Source organism: Cucurbita pepo, unplaced genomic scaffold (genome assembly GCF_002806865.2).
Source record: "Cucurbita pepo subsp. pepo cultivar mu-cu-16 unplaced genomic scaffold, ASM280686v2 Cp4.1_scaffold000196, whole genome shotgun sequence".
Classification (NCBI taxonomy): domain Eukaryota; kingdom Viridiplantae; phylum Streptophyta; class Magnoliopsida; order Cucurbitales; family Cucurbitaceae; genus Cucurbita; species Cucurbita pepo.
Window position 1 is genome coordinate 69,325 of NW_019646462.1, and position 11,887 is coordinate 81,211.

General features: G+C 39.5%; 1 non-coding gene across 1 annotated transcript; it reads right to left on the minus strand.

The window, feature by feature from the left end:
• Window positions 1-4,931: 4,931 nt before the first annotated feature.
• On the minus strand, window positions 4,932-5,036 carry LOC111784428. Its single transcript, XR_002813535.1, has one exon. It is a non-coding gene; the product is annotated as a small nucleolar RNA R71 (small nucleolar RNA).
• Window positions 5,037-11,887: the final 6,851 nt, after the last annotated feature.

Consider the following 11,887-nt stretch of genomic DNA (forward strand, 5'->3'; position numbering starts at 1 on the left):
GACATGACAATTATAATCTAAATCAGTAAGCCACGTGGGTCATTGACAATCCAATTAGGAACTTCCTCGGTGGACAACTTTCTCCTTTTTAGCCCTAAATGGTAAGTAATGAACAATATAAAAGAAAAGATGATTGAAGGTGTGTATTCTCATTCATATTCATGAGCTTTAAATAGAATACAAGCTAGCAACTAATACCTACCAATCATGAAAATATAAACTAATTAAATATTGAGAATAAAATAAAATATATTATAAATCAAATCATAAATAAAGAATATTAAGATATAATATCTAAGATATATTCCATAAATAATATATACTTTAAATATTATATCTCAATACTCCCCCCTTAAGTTGGAAAGTGTACGCAATCACACCCAACTTGTCTTTCAAAAATCAAATTGATGTCTTTCCAAAGCTTTACTAAAAATATCTGCCAATTGCATTTTAGTAGAAACATAACACGGTTTGATGATTCCAGCTTGTAATTTTTCTCGAACTATATGACAATCTATTTCAATGTGTTTTCGTATGTTCATGAAAAACTGGATTGGCTGCTATGTGTAATGCTGCTTGATTATCACAATACAATAATGCTAGTTCAGACAGTGGAACTTTCAAGTCTTGGAGAATGTATCTTAACCAAGTTAACTCTAAACAAGTATTTCTCATAGCTCGATACTCAAATTCTGCTGATGATCTGGACACATTGGTTTGTTTTTTAGACTTCCAAGAAATAATTGAATTTCCAAGGAAAATGAAAAACCCAGAAATAGACCGTTTGGGAGTTCGACAACCACCCCAGTCTAAATCGCAATATGCTTGTAATCTTAAGTTATTTTGAGATGGGAGTAGAAGTCCTTGACCAAGAGTACCTTTGATGTATCTCAGAACTCGAAGAGCTGCCTCCCAATGTGGTTTTCTTGGTTCATTCATAAATTTACTAAGCATACAAATTTAATACACTATGTCAGGCCTAGTAAGGGTTAAATATATTAATCTGTCAACCAACCGTCTATATTTACTTGGATCATTCAACTTTTCTCCTTATGTTAAAGAAAGTTTCAGATTTTGCTCCATAGGAAATTTTTCTGGACGTGCTCTTGTAAGACCTGTGTCTTGAAGAATGTCTAGAGCATACTTCCTTTGAGACATAAAGATTCATTTTCTAGACCTAGAAAATTCAATACCTAAAAAATATTTCAAATTCCCTACATCTTTTATAAGGAATTTCTCGAGTAAACTAGTCTTGAGATGTTGAATTTCTTTGAGATCATTGCCTGTCAACAGAATATCATCAATATAGATAAGAGCTGCAGTGAAAGAAGTACCTTTACTCTTAGTAAATAAAGAGTAATTTACTTTGGACTGAGTGTAGCCTGCATTTTGTATAGTGATAGAGAATATGGAGAACCAATTGCGAGAAGCCTGTTTTAAACCATAAAGAGATTTATGGAGCCGGCATACTGTATTCTCCCCCTGTCGGCGAATACCTGGTGGTAAAGAAATATAGACTTCATCGTCAGAGATTACCACGGAGAAAAGCATTTTGAACATCCAACTGATGAGTGAACCATTTTTGAGCCGCGGCAATAGTGAGTAAGCAACGAAGTGTAGTAAGTTTCGCTGTAGGAGAAAATGTCTCTTTGTAATCAACACCTTCAACCTGAGTGTATCCTTTTGCTATCAGTCGAGCTTTATAACTTTCAACAGAACCATCAGAGTTGTGTTTAATCTTGTACACCTAACAACAGCCAATAGCTTTATGGCCGAGTGGTAGAGGAACGAGAGACCAAGTATGATTACGTTTCAAAGCTACAATTTCATCATTCATAGCCTGTTACCATAATGGGTCGCCAACTGCCTCATCATAGGTTTTAGGTTCTGTCTGGGGTGTAATAAGAGTTAGAAAAGCACGTTGAGTAGGAGAAAAATGAGAGAATGAAAGGTAATGATGAAGGGGATACCTGGTGCCAGTGTTGGGACTTGAGCTAGAGGTTAAATGATTGGCTCCAAAAGATATCTCATAATCATTATAACAAGCTGGAGGTTGTTTGGTACGAGTAGAACGTCAGAGTGGAACTGATGTATCAGGTGGGATAAGATTAGATTTAGTGGGTGAATCTGGTGAATCTGGAACTGATGAATTTGGAGAAGGAATAAAAGGCAGAGGAGACGACGAAGGAATAGGAGGAATAGAAAGGGGAGGACTAGAATGGATGTTTTAGTAGGATGGATCATGAAATGATAAAATGGGAGTTGAAGGAGCTAATGTCAGAGTTTGTGAAGCTGATGGACAAGGAAAATCATTTTCACAAAATTTAACATCACGACTGATAAAGAATTTTTTAGATTGCATGTCATACAACTTGTAACCTTTGTGACCACAAGGATATCCTATGAAAACACAAGAAATTGCCCGAGGTTCCAATTTTTGCTTAGGATGTACTACAGTTGCATAACACTTACAACTAAAAACTTTAAGATGGTGAAATGTAGGTGGTCGTTTGTAGAGTGCTTCAAAGGGTGTCTTGTTAGATAACAATGGTGATGGTGTTCTATTTATAAGATAAACAACAGTTAAAATGCATTCTCCCAAAAAATTAAGTGGAACTTGTGACTGAAAAAGAAGAGACCTAACTACATTTAGGATATGACGATGCTTAAATTCTACGACTCCATTTTGTTGTGAAGTATAGATACAAGTGCGCTGAAATTCAATGCCACAAGAAATAAAAAATGGTTGCAAAGATAGGAACTCAGTCTCATTGTCTGATCTAACTATCTTGATAGTAGTATGAAGTTGAGTTTGAACGAATTTAACAAAGTTTAATAACAAATGATGTACTTCTGATTTGTGTTGCATAAGAAAAACCCTAGTACATCGAGTAAAATCATCAACAACAGTGAGAAAAAAACGTAAACCAGAATGGGTTGGAATTTTATGTGGTCCCCAAACATCACAATGTAACAGATCAAAGGCAGGATGAGCTGTTATTGAACTTCTTGGGAAAGACAACCTAGTTTGTTTTGCTAATGGGCAAATACTACAGTTATGAGAAAGAGTAGCATTATTAAGATGCAATTGATCATCTAGAAATTTAAAACGAGAAGAAGAAGGATGACCTAGGCATAAATGCCACAAATAAGATGACTGAGATACTTGATTTGCTGAAGATTTTATTGGAGATGAGAAATATGATAGAGACCTCTGAATTGTTTACTCGAGCCAATCATCTTCCCCGGAGCCAAGNAACACAAGAATCATTGGTAAGTTTGCTGATGGACATTAGGTTTAAATTGAATGAAGACACACATAAAACATTGTTTAATTTAAGGTCAGGATTAAAGGAAACATTGCCTGTATGTGACACATGTGCTGTCCCTCCATCAGGAAAATTTATTGTAGATATGATGGTGGCCTTTGATTCAGTCATAACAGAAGCTTTGGATACTATATGATCCGTAGCTCCACTATTAAGAATCCATAGATTAGAACTTGTAGAGTTAATAGATAATGCAGATACTGAAAACAAACCTGCAACATTGATGTTATTATCAGAATTACCAAAAGGACGATGATTAGTGCAGATAAGGCTTGTACAATCTGTTGTAATTGTTGAGAAGAAAAATTTGGGATGGAATTAGGTGACTATCTTTCTATATTCAAAAAGGACGATGATTTACATGTTTGTTCAGTTGGCCAATTTAAATACATAGTTGCTCTGATATTCGAAAAAGGAGGGAAGGAAGGAAATCCCGTTTAATACTCTAGTTTCATTGCAAAGATACTTGAAGGTAATTAAAGGGTTAGAAATAGTTCTTTTTCTACCGCTTGTTAATAAAAATTATAAAATGATTATGGAAGTAATTACTATGCGTGACCCTCGAGAGTGGGCTTGAAAATTTATTAAAAAGAACTAAAATCTACCATAAAGTTCAACAACTTATCTATTTAATCTCTCTTAGCTGAATCTTCTTCGTTATTGTTGATTTTCTGATTGCTCTATGTTTTTTTTTTCTTTTTTTTTTGACAGTTTGGCACTATACATAAACTAATTAGTTTTAAATCACTAACACGNAAAAAAAAAAAAAAAAAAAAAAAAAAAAAAAAAAAAAAAAAGGTTTTCTTAGAATTTATAATTTACTTATTACTTGCTAACTATGACAGTGTATACTTGCACTTATTCGTGTGAATTTTATACAATTTTATTATTTACGTCCACAATTGATCATTTTTTAGCTCCGTTGTCGAGGAACCTAATTTAGTTACTTTATTTTTGTAGATTATAGTGAGTTGGAGCAAAAAAGAAGCTAGATTTTTCTATTGTGAACTTGCTGCTCAATTGAGTGTATGAACCTACCTATAAGTTTGGAATTTATTTTGGATCTCAAAATAGAGAGAATCTATTGGCTAAAGTTAAAGAACAAAGGTTGAGAATGACTTAAAATATACAACAAATAAACCTTTGAGCGCAACTGAATCAGAAGTTTAAAAATAAAGGAGTGATGGTTAATCCCGAGAGAAGTACTACTAATGCTATTCATTCAGCATATGATAGAGAAGAGCAATCCGACCATATGCACACCTAGCTGTGTTAGAACTAAATTAGTGCATTATTAGACTTGAAATGGAAGCAACTACTTTTGAGCTAAAGCCTATGACGTTTTAGATGTGCAAACCATTGGGCAATTTCATAGACTACCAGAACATCCCCACCTACATCCAAAGTCATTTTAGGGAGTTAGTGACTCATTTCAATTCTAAGGAGTGGAAAAACATTGATTTGATTGAGCTTATTCCCTTATTTTTTGAGGGATTGTGCTAAATCATAGTTGAATACCTTAGCACCGGGAACAATTGATTCTTGGAATAGCCTTAGCAGATAAATTTTTTTATCAAGTCTTTCCCACAAACTAGAAATGCACGATTCAAAAATGAAATTGTTGCTTTTCAACCGTTTGAAAATGAAACACTAAGTGAAGTTTGGGAGAGATTTAAGGAGATGCTTAGAAAGTACTAACCATGAATTACCCCACTATATCCAAATGGAGACTTTCTACCCTGCATTGAATATTGTTATAAACAAGTAGTGGATGCTTCTGCCAATGAAGCTATTTTTTCGAAGACGTACCATGAAACTTATGAAATTCTAAAAAGACTAGCATCTAACAATTGTCAATGGGCTGATGTGAAGGGCAATCCGAGAAAGAAGACCTTAGGAGTACTTGAAGTTGATACTTTGACCTCTATCAACGCTCAATTAGCTTCAATGACTAATATTCTACAAAATCTAGTGTTGGGACAAGGCTCAAAGATTAAAGCACCCGTCCAAGCTGATGTTGTAATGACCCAAACAACAACATAATCTTGTGTATATTGTGGAGAGGATCGCACTTTTGATTAATGTCCAAGTAATCCGACTTCAAATTTTTATATGGAAAATCAAGCTCGTTAGGGCAACTAGAAAAAGAATCACTTTACAAACATTTATAATCCAGGGTGGGAAAATCATCCAAACTTCTCATGATAGAGACAAAACTCATACGATCAACAAGTGCCACCTAAAGCAAATTACCCTCTAGGTTTTGGACTACAAAATCAAATGACATATGGTCTCCAACATGCCCAATACTCAAGGGAAAGGAACTAGCCAAGTTCAAACACATACTGGGAACATCTCTTGAGAGCCTAATATATGACAAAAAATGATTTTGTAATATAGAGTCAGCAAGCATTCTTATGAAATTTGGAAGTTCAAGTAGGTTAATTAGCAATTGAGTTATGAAAAAGAGAAGGCAAGGAGCCATGTAAAGCAATAGAATTGAGAAGTGGGAAAGAAAAACATAGCAGGGGAGAAAAAAAAAATTAAAGAACACAGGACAGACACTACCAAGAAGTAGCTAATATACAACATAGAAATGAGTTAACTATTGAACAGGACGAGCAAAGCTGAAAATATGCAGAAATAATAGTCTCCTAAAACACAAACAACAATCCACCGTGAAGAAGAGAGCATACATGCCAACACCTTCTTTTTCACAAATAATAATAATAATAAATAAATAAATAAATAAAAAAAGCCATTTTGAGAATTTCTTGAATATTCTTAAGGAAATTCATATAAACTTTTGAATATTCTTAAGAAAATTCATATAAACTTACCCCGGACATGTTGAAGCAAATGCCAAATTATGTGAAATTATTGAAAGATGTTCACATAAATAGAAGGAAGTTTGAAGAATTCAAGATGGTTGGCCTAGATGAAGAGGGTAGTGAAATATTGAAAAAAAAAAGATCCCACTAAAAGAGAAAGACCCGGGCTCATTCATTATTCTCGTATTAATTGGTGGAAATGAGCTACTAAGAGTATTATGTTTCTTGGAAAGATTAGTATGGTAATAAGACATATTTGCCTTTAATAAAATATCAAATATGATATATATAGTAAACTATAATTTAGTATTAAATATCCTTAAGATAAACCATGCCACAAAAGAGATCTTTGATGACTGTATGCGGAGGCGAGACATGAATTTCGATTTTTAGAATTCTCGTGGATCTATCAATGTAGGTGTTTACGAACCACAAAACTTTGTGGAAGAGAAGGAGAGAGGTCAACAGAGGGATAGAGGAAGAAAAAAACAAGAAAAGACGTCGAAAATGGCAGTGGGGAGGAGAGAGAAGAAAATAAAAAAATCACACTAAGTCGGGTGAAGAAGACAAATTCGACAGATTTGAATTCGGGTCGGACTCCGACCATAACCCGTTACCTATCCATTTGTTTTCGACCCAACACGTACCTCGGTCTAGATCTGCAGTCACTCACCCCATTGGCCACACCTGCAGCAGTCCAATACCCGAAGTCGAAACCGAGCTCTCGGCCTAATCCACCTACAGCACTCGCGTGCTCGCTTCGTCCAACTTGAACCTGCGATGTGTCATGCCTGCAGACAAGCACCTCTCGGCTTCACGACTCGACTCGACTCGACTCTACGCAGTCCTTTGGCTAAAAAATGGCTTAGATGACTCGATTTAGCAATTTGGATAGTGATCCTTACATTTTTACCCTCCCGGAGCTGATTTTGACCCTTCTTAAGGTAATAAAGGTCGTTATAATACCTTATTTCACAAATTTAAATTAGATTATCTTACCATTGTGAAATACTAATGAAAGGCGATGAACGACCTAATAGGAAAGGAATTCTGGCAACACTTGGAGCAGCTTTTGAAGAACGAGAGCTAACGTAGGGATAACACTGACTAAGGCCAACCAAGGAAGTGACCTTACTAGAGATAGACTAGGTAATTGCTTGATGTATGATGACACTTGCCTAGTGGCACTGACACGTGTCCTTTATGCTTTATGATTATGATGTATGATGTATGATGTATGATCTATGATCTATGATGCATGATGATGTGTGTGAGTTACATTGTGATGTTTTATGATGATTATGACGTATTATGGTAGCGTTATATGATGATGATAATGCATGATGATACGATGATGTAGATGATGCTATTTTCCTTGATACGACGTTATTTCTCATAACTAAGTTGAGAAGCATGTTGTGAATGTCATATTACATGATGATGATGATTTGACCTAGGACATAACCCTACATAATACTATTTATAATGATAAGATGGAAAGCCAATGCAAAAATATTACCAATAGTAATATAAGGATGAAACTAGGGTCGTGTTATAAAGATGTTTTAAAGACGAGAAATCATATGGACCTCATGCATTTCTGTATGTACATAAGCATCGAGATACTTCCCCTTTAGGTTGCATGAGCATATATATATATATATATATATATATTTTGTAGCCAATGTTTTAAATGTAAAGAAGCTGAGTCTAAATTACAACCAAATAGATTGTATACCCATTTGAACTTGGATTAATATATCTATGAATTTTATTCTTGGTTTGCCACGCACTAAAAAGGATAAAGATATTATTTTTGTTGTTATCGAAAAATTTAGTAAAATGTCTCGTTTTATTGCATGCAACAGAACAAATGAAGCATGTTGCGAACTTATTACTTATTGGAGTAGTAAGATTACATGAAATCCTTAGAATTATTGTTATTGACAAGTATGTTAAATTTAAGTCACTCTTGGAAAGTATTTTTTAGTAAATTAAGTACGAAATTGTTACTTTCAACTCCATGTTATCTCCTGATGAACAAACTTAGGTGGTTACTAAAACATTGAGAGCATGGCTTAGGGCTATTATTTTTAAGAACATTATGTATTGGGACGATTTTTTTGTAATTAGTAGAGTTTGCATCTAATAGATCAATTCATTAATTTGATTAATTTGTTTCATATTGCTTCTTTTATTTTTTATTTTTATTTTAGTGAAGCAACTACAAGTAAGCTACAATCTAAGAAGCGGCTCTACATATCCGCCGAAGTGGAAGGAGGCGTGGCTGGAACTCGGGTCGACATGCAATTCTAGAGCTGCTTCTGGGTATGGGCTGCGTTTTGTTGTGGGCAGCGTCGATTAGACTGAGTTGGGTTACGGTGGACTGGGCTGTGGACTCGCTGCGTGGGTTTAGATGAGTTTTGGATCGAGTTTCAGTCCGACTCTAAAGATATCTCAGGGATCGAGTTTCCTTATCCATTTGCTGCAATTTTTGTCCCCTTTTCTCTCTTTATATTTCTGTTAGATAAAGCCCTGTGCGTGGAGATAAGCCACAAAATCGAGTTGAGTGGAATGGCCACGTCTAGTGGAATGACTTGAACTGAGTTACCCACTTCTTCTAATGTTAAAATGTAGCTTGTGTATTAATTACTGCAATCTAAATGAGAAAAGATGCATGAGCTTTTTGCAGCAACAAAATGATTTAATTGTCTTACCCTTCTGTCATTTGTTCCTTTTCTCACCGGCAACAAGGGGCTCAGACCGATAAACATCAAGTGGTATCAAAGCTCGGGTTCAAGGTAGAAGAAGATGTACCTAAACACGAAGATGCACACGTCGTTTGGTCCATCCCGGACAGACTCACACGCTTCTTCACGCCGCCGCTGAGCGCTGATGTCTCCATCACTGCCACCAAGAGGTCGACGCCGTGAAGACAGACGCCCAGTCATTGTCGAGCGCGTGATCAAGGAGACGACCGCTTCTATGCAGTACTCGATACTGACCAGGTCCAACTATAGCGAGTGGGCTTTGTTGATGCGCGTCAACCTACAGGCACAAGGGCTGTGGTACGCCGTCGAGCCAGAGGAAGGAGAAGCGATCGAGTACCGCGAGGATCGGCTGGCGTTCGCTGCCATACTATGGGCTGTGCCTCTAGAGATGCTGGCGTCTCTCTCCACAAAGTGCACTGCACAATCGGCCTGGGAGGGGATCAAATCCCGTCGGGTTGGTGTGCAGTGAGTGCGGGAGTCCAACATTGAGCAGCTGCGGAAGGAGTTCTCGGAGATCCGCTTTAAGGATGGCGAATCCGTCAATGATTTTTCCATGTGGATCACGGAGCTCACCAACAGAATCACCACTCTCGGTGGGAGCATTAGCAAGATGAAGATCATGAAGAAGATGCTGCAGGTCGCCCCATATCACCTCGAGCAAGTCGCGGTTTCGATCGAGACATTACTTGACATGAACAAACTAACGGTGGAAGAGGTGATTGAAAGATTGCGCAACGTCGAGTAGAGAAAGAAGAATGTCGCTTCAGCTATCGACAAGCAGGGTCGTCTTCTCCTCACTGAGAATGAGTGACTTATACACCTGAAGCTCCATGACAGCTCTGGCGAGAGCAGCGGATCCTCCGCCGGCATAGGCGGCAAGAAGCAGTTGAAACCTCACCGGAGCGCGCGGGAAAGAAGGAGAGCAAAAAAGGAGTCGGCTGATAGTGGGTCAATCTAGTGCTCGAACTACAGGAAGAAAAGCCATCTGGGCAAGGATTGCTGGAGCTAGTCCAAGAGCAAGGAGAAGGCCCATGTGGCCCAATCCGAGGAGGAAGAGTCGACCCTTTTCATGGTGAGCGCATCGGTGTTATCTGTCTTCCCCAATTTCGATTCCAAATCCACAAAAGTAATTGACGGCGGCGCTTCTCTGGTGAGCGTCGTCGGTGAGGGGTCGATAGATCCCGAGGAAGAGCTCCAGCTGGGCATTGCAAAGACATCGGTTGGGGAGCTAATTCAGCTGAAAGAGGAGCGAGTGTTTACTCAGATCGGCGAAAGAGGCGAGCACCAACGATGGGTCCTCGACACAGAGATAACCAACCATATGACCAGGGCCAAGTCTGCGTTCCAAGGTCGACTCGGGAATTCGCGGGATGATAAAGTTCAGGGACGTCTCCATCGTCGAGATCGAAGGGCGCAACACCATCCTGTTCGTCGACAAGGGTGGTGAGCACCACAAGCTGACTGATGTCTACTTCATTCCGAGGCTCAAGACTAACCTTGTGAGCCTGGGTCAAGTCGATGAGGCCGACTGCTACATTTACATCGAGCGTGGGTTGCTCAAGATTTGCGACGATCGATGACGGCTCCTCACGCAAGTTCGGCAGACGGTGAACTGCCTCTACATTCTTAAGTTGAAGATAGAACAGCCGATCAGCATCTCGGCCAAGACTGAAGAAGCAGCTTGGTATGGGCACCTAAGCCTTCTGCTCTACAAAAATTACACAAGGAGGAGTTGGTGTACAGTTTGTTGGCAATCGAAGGCGTAAACAGGTTGTGCGACGGGTGTCTCATAGGCAAGAAGAAGCGAACCATTGGAGCTCGTACACACCGATCTCTGCAGACTCATCAAGGCGGCAACCCCAGGCGGCAAGACTCTCTTCCTCCTGTTGGACGATGATAAGAGCCGCTTCATGTGGTTGATCCTGTTGCAAGCGAAGAGTGAGGCGGTGGAGACGATTAAGCGTGCACGGAGGTCGAATGCGGGAAGAAGATGTGAGTGCTGCGCGCAGACCGAGGCGTAGAATTTACCTCGGCAAGCTTCGGCAAGTACTGCAACGAGCTCGGTTTGTAGTGGCACTTAATGGCGCCCTACTCCCCCAAGCAGATCGGGGTGGTGGAGCGCCATAATCAGACCATCGTCGGGACGACAAAATCAGGGCTGATGACAATCGGGATGGGCGGGAGGTTCTTGGGAGATTCGGTCATTCTACCTCCTTAATGGGAAGATGCCACATGAGGTCTAGTACAGTAAGAAGCCAGTGGTACATCATCTCCGAGTGTTTGGCTACGTTGCGTACATGAAGATCACACGTCCCCACCTCGCCAAGCTCGATCTCAGGGGGTTGAAGGTCGTCTTCATTGGCTACGAACCCAGGAGCAAGACGTACAGGCTTTATGATCTCCAGGGGCAAGCTCATATGTCATGTGACGTCTTTTTGAAGAGAACACCTTCAGGCGGTGGAACGACGTAACTAAGGCAGACCAGAACCTAGATCAATTCACGGTGGAGTACTTTGTCACTGAGTCGGGAGAAGAAGGAGCGTAGCATCAGGCACTGTCACCGCCGGCAGCAGCTACACCGGACACGCCTACGCCAACACCGATCACAACTCCTGCTGCGCCCCTAAACCAATGGAGTTCTCAAAACCACGTACTGTGGATTCAACGCTGGATGCAGATTACAATGATGGTCTGGCGGCAAGGTACCGTAAGATTGAAGACCTACGAGGAGAAGGTGAACCACCAGGACTGGCGACACGCAAGCTCGAAGAAGAGGTGGCCGAACTGCATGCCATCAGCGCGGATGAACCAAACTCCTTCGTCGAAGTAGAGAAGAACCCGTACTGGCTGAAGGCAATGCAGGAAGAGATGGCGTCAATCACTGAGAACAAGACGTGGAGTCTGGAGGACATGCCACTAGGACACCGAGCCATAGGGCTCAAATGGGTGTTCAAGA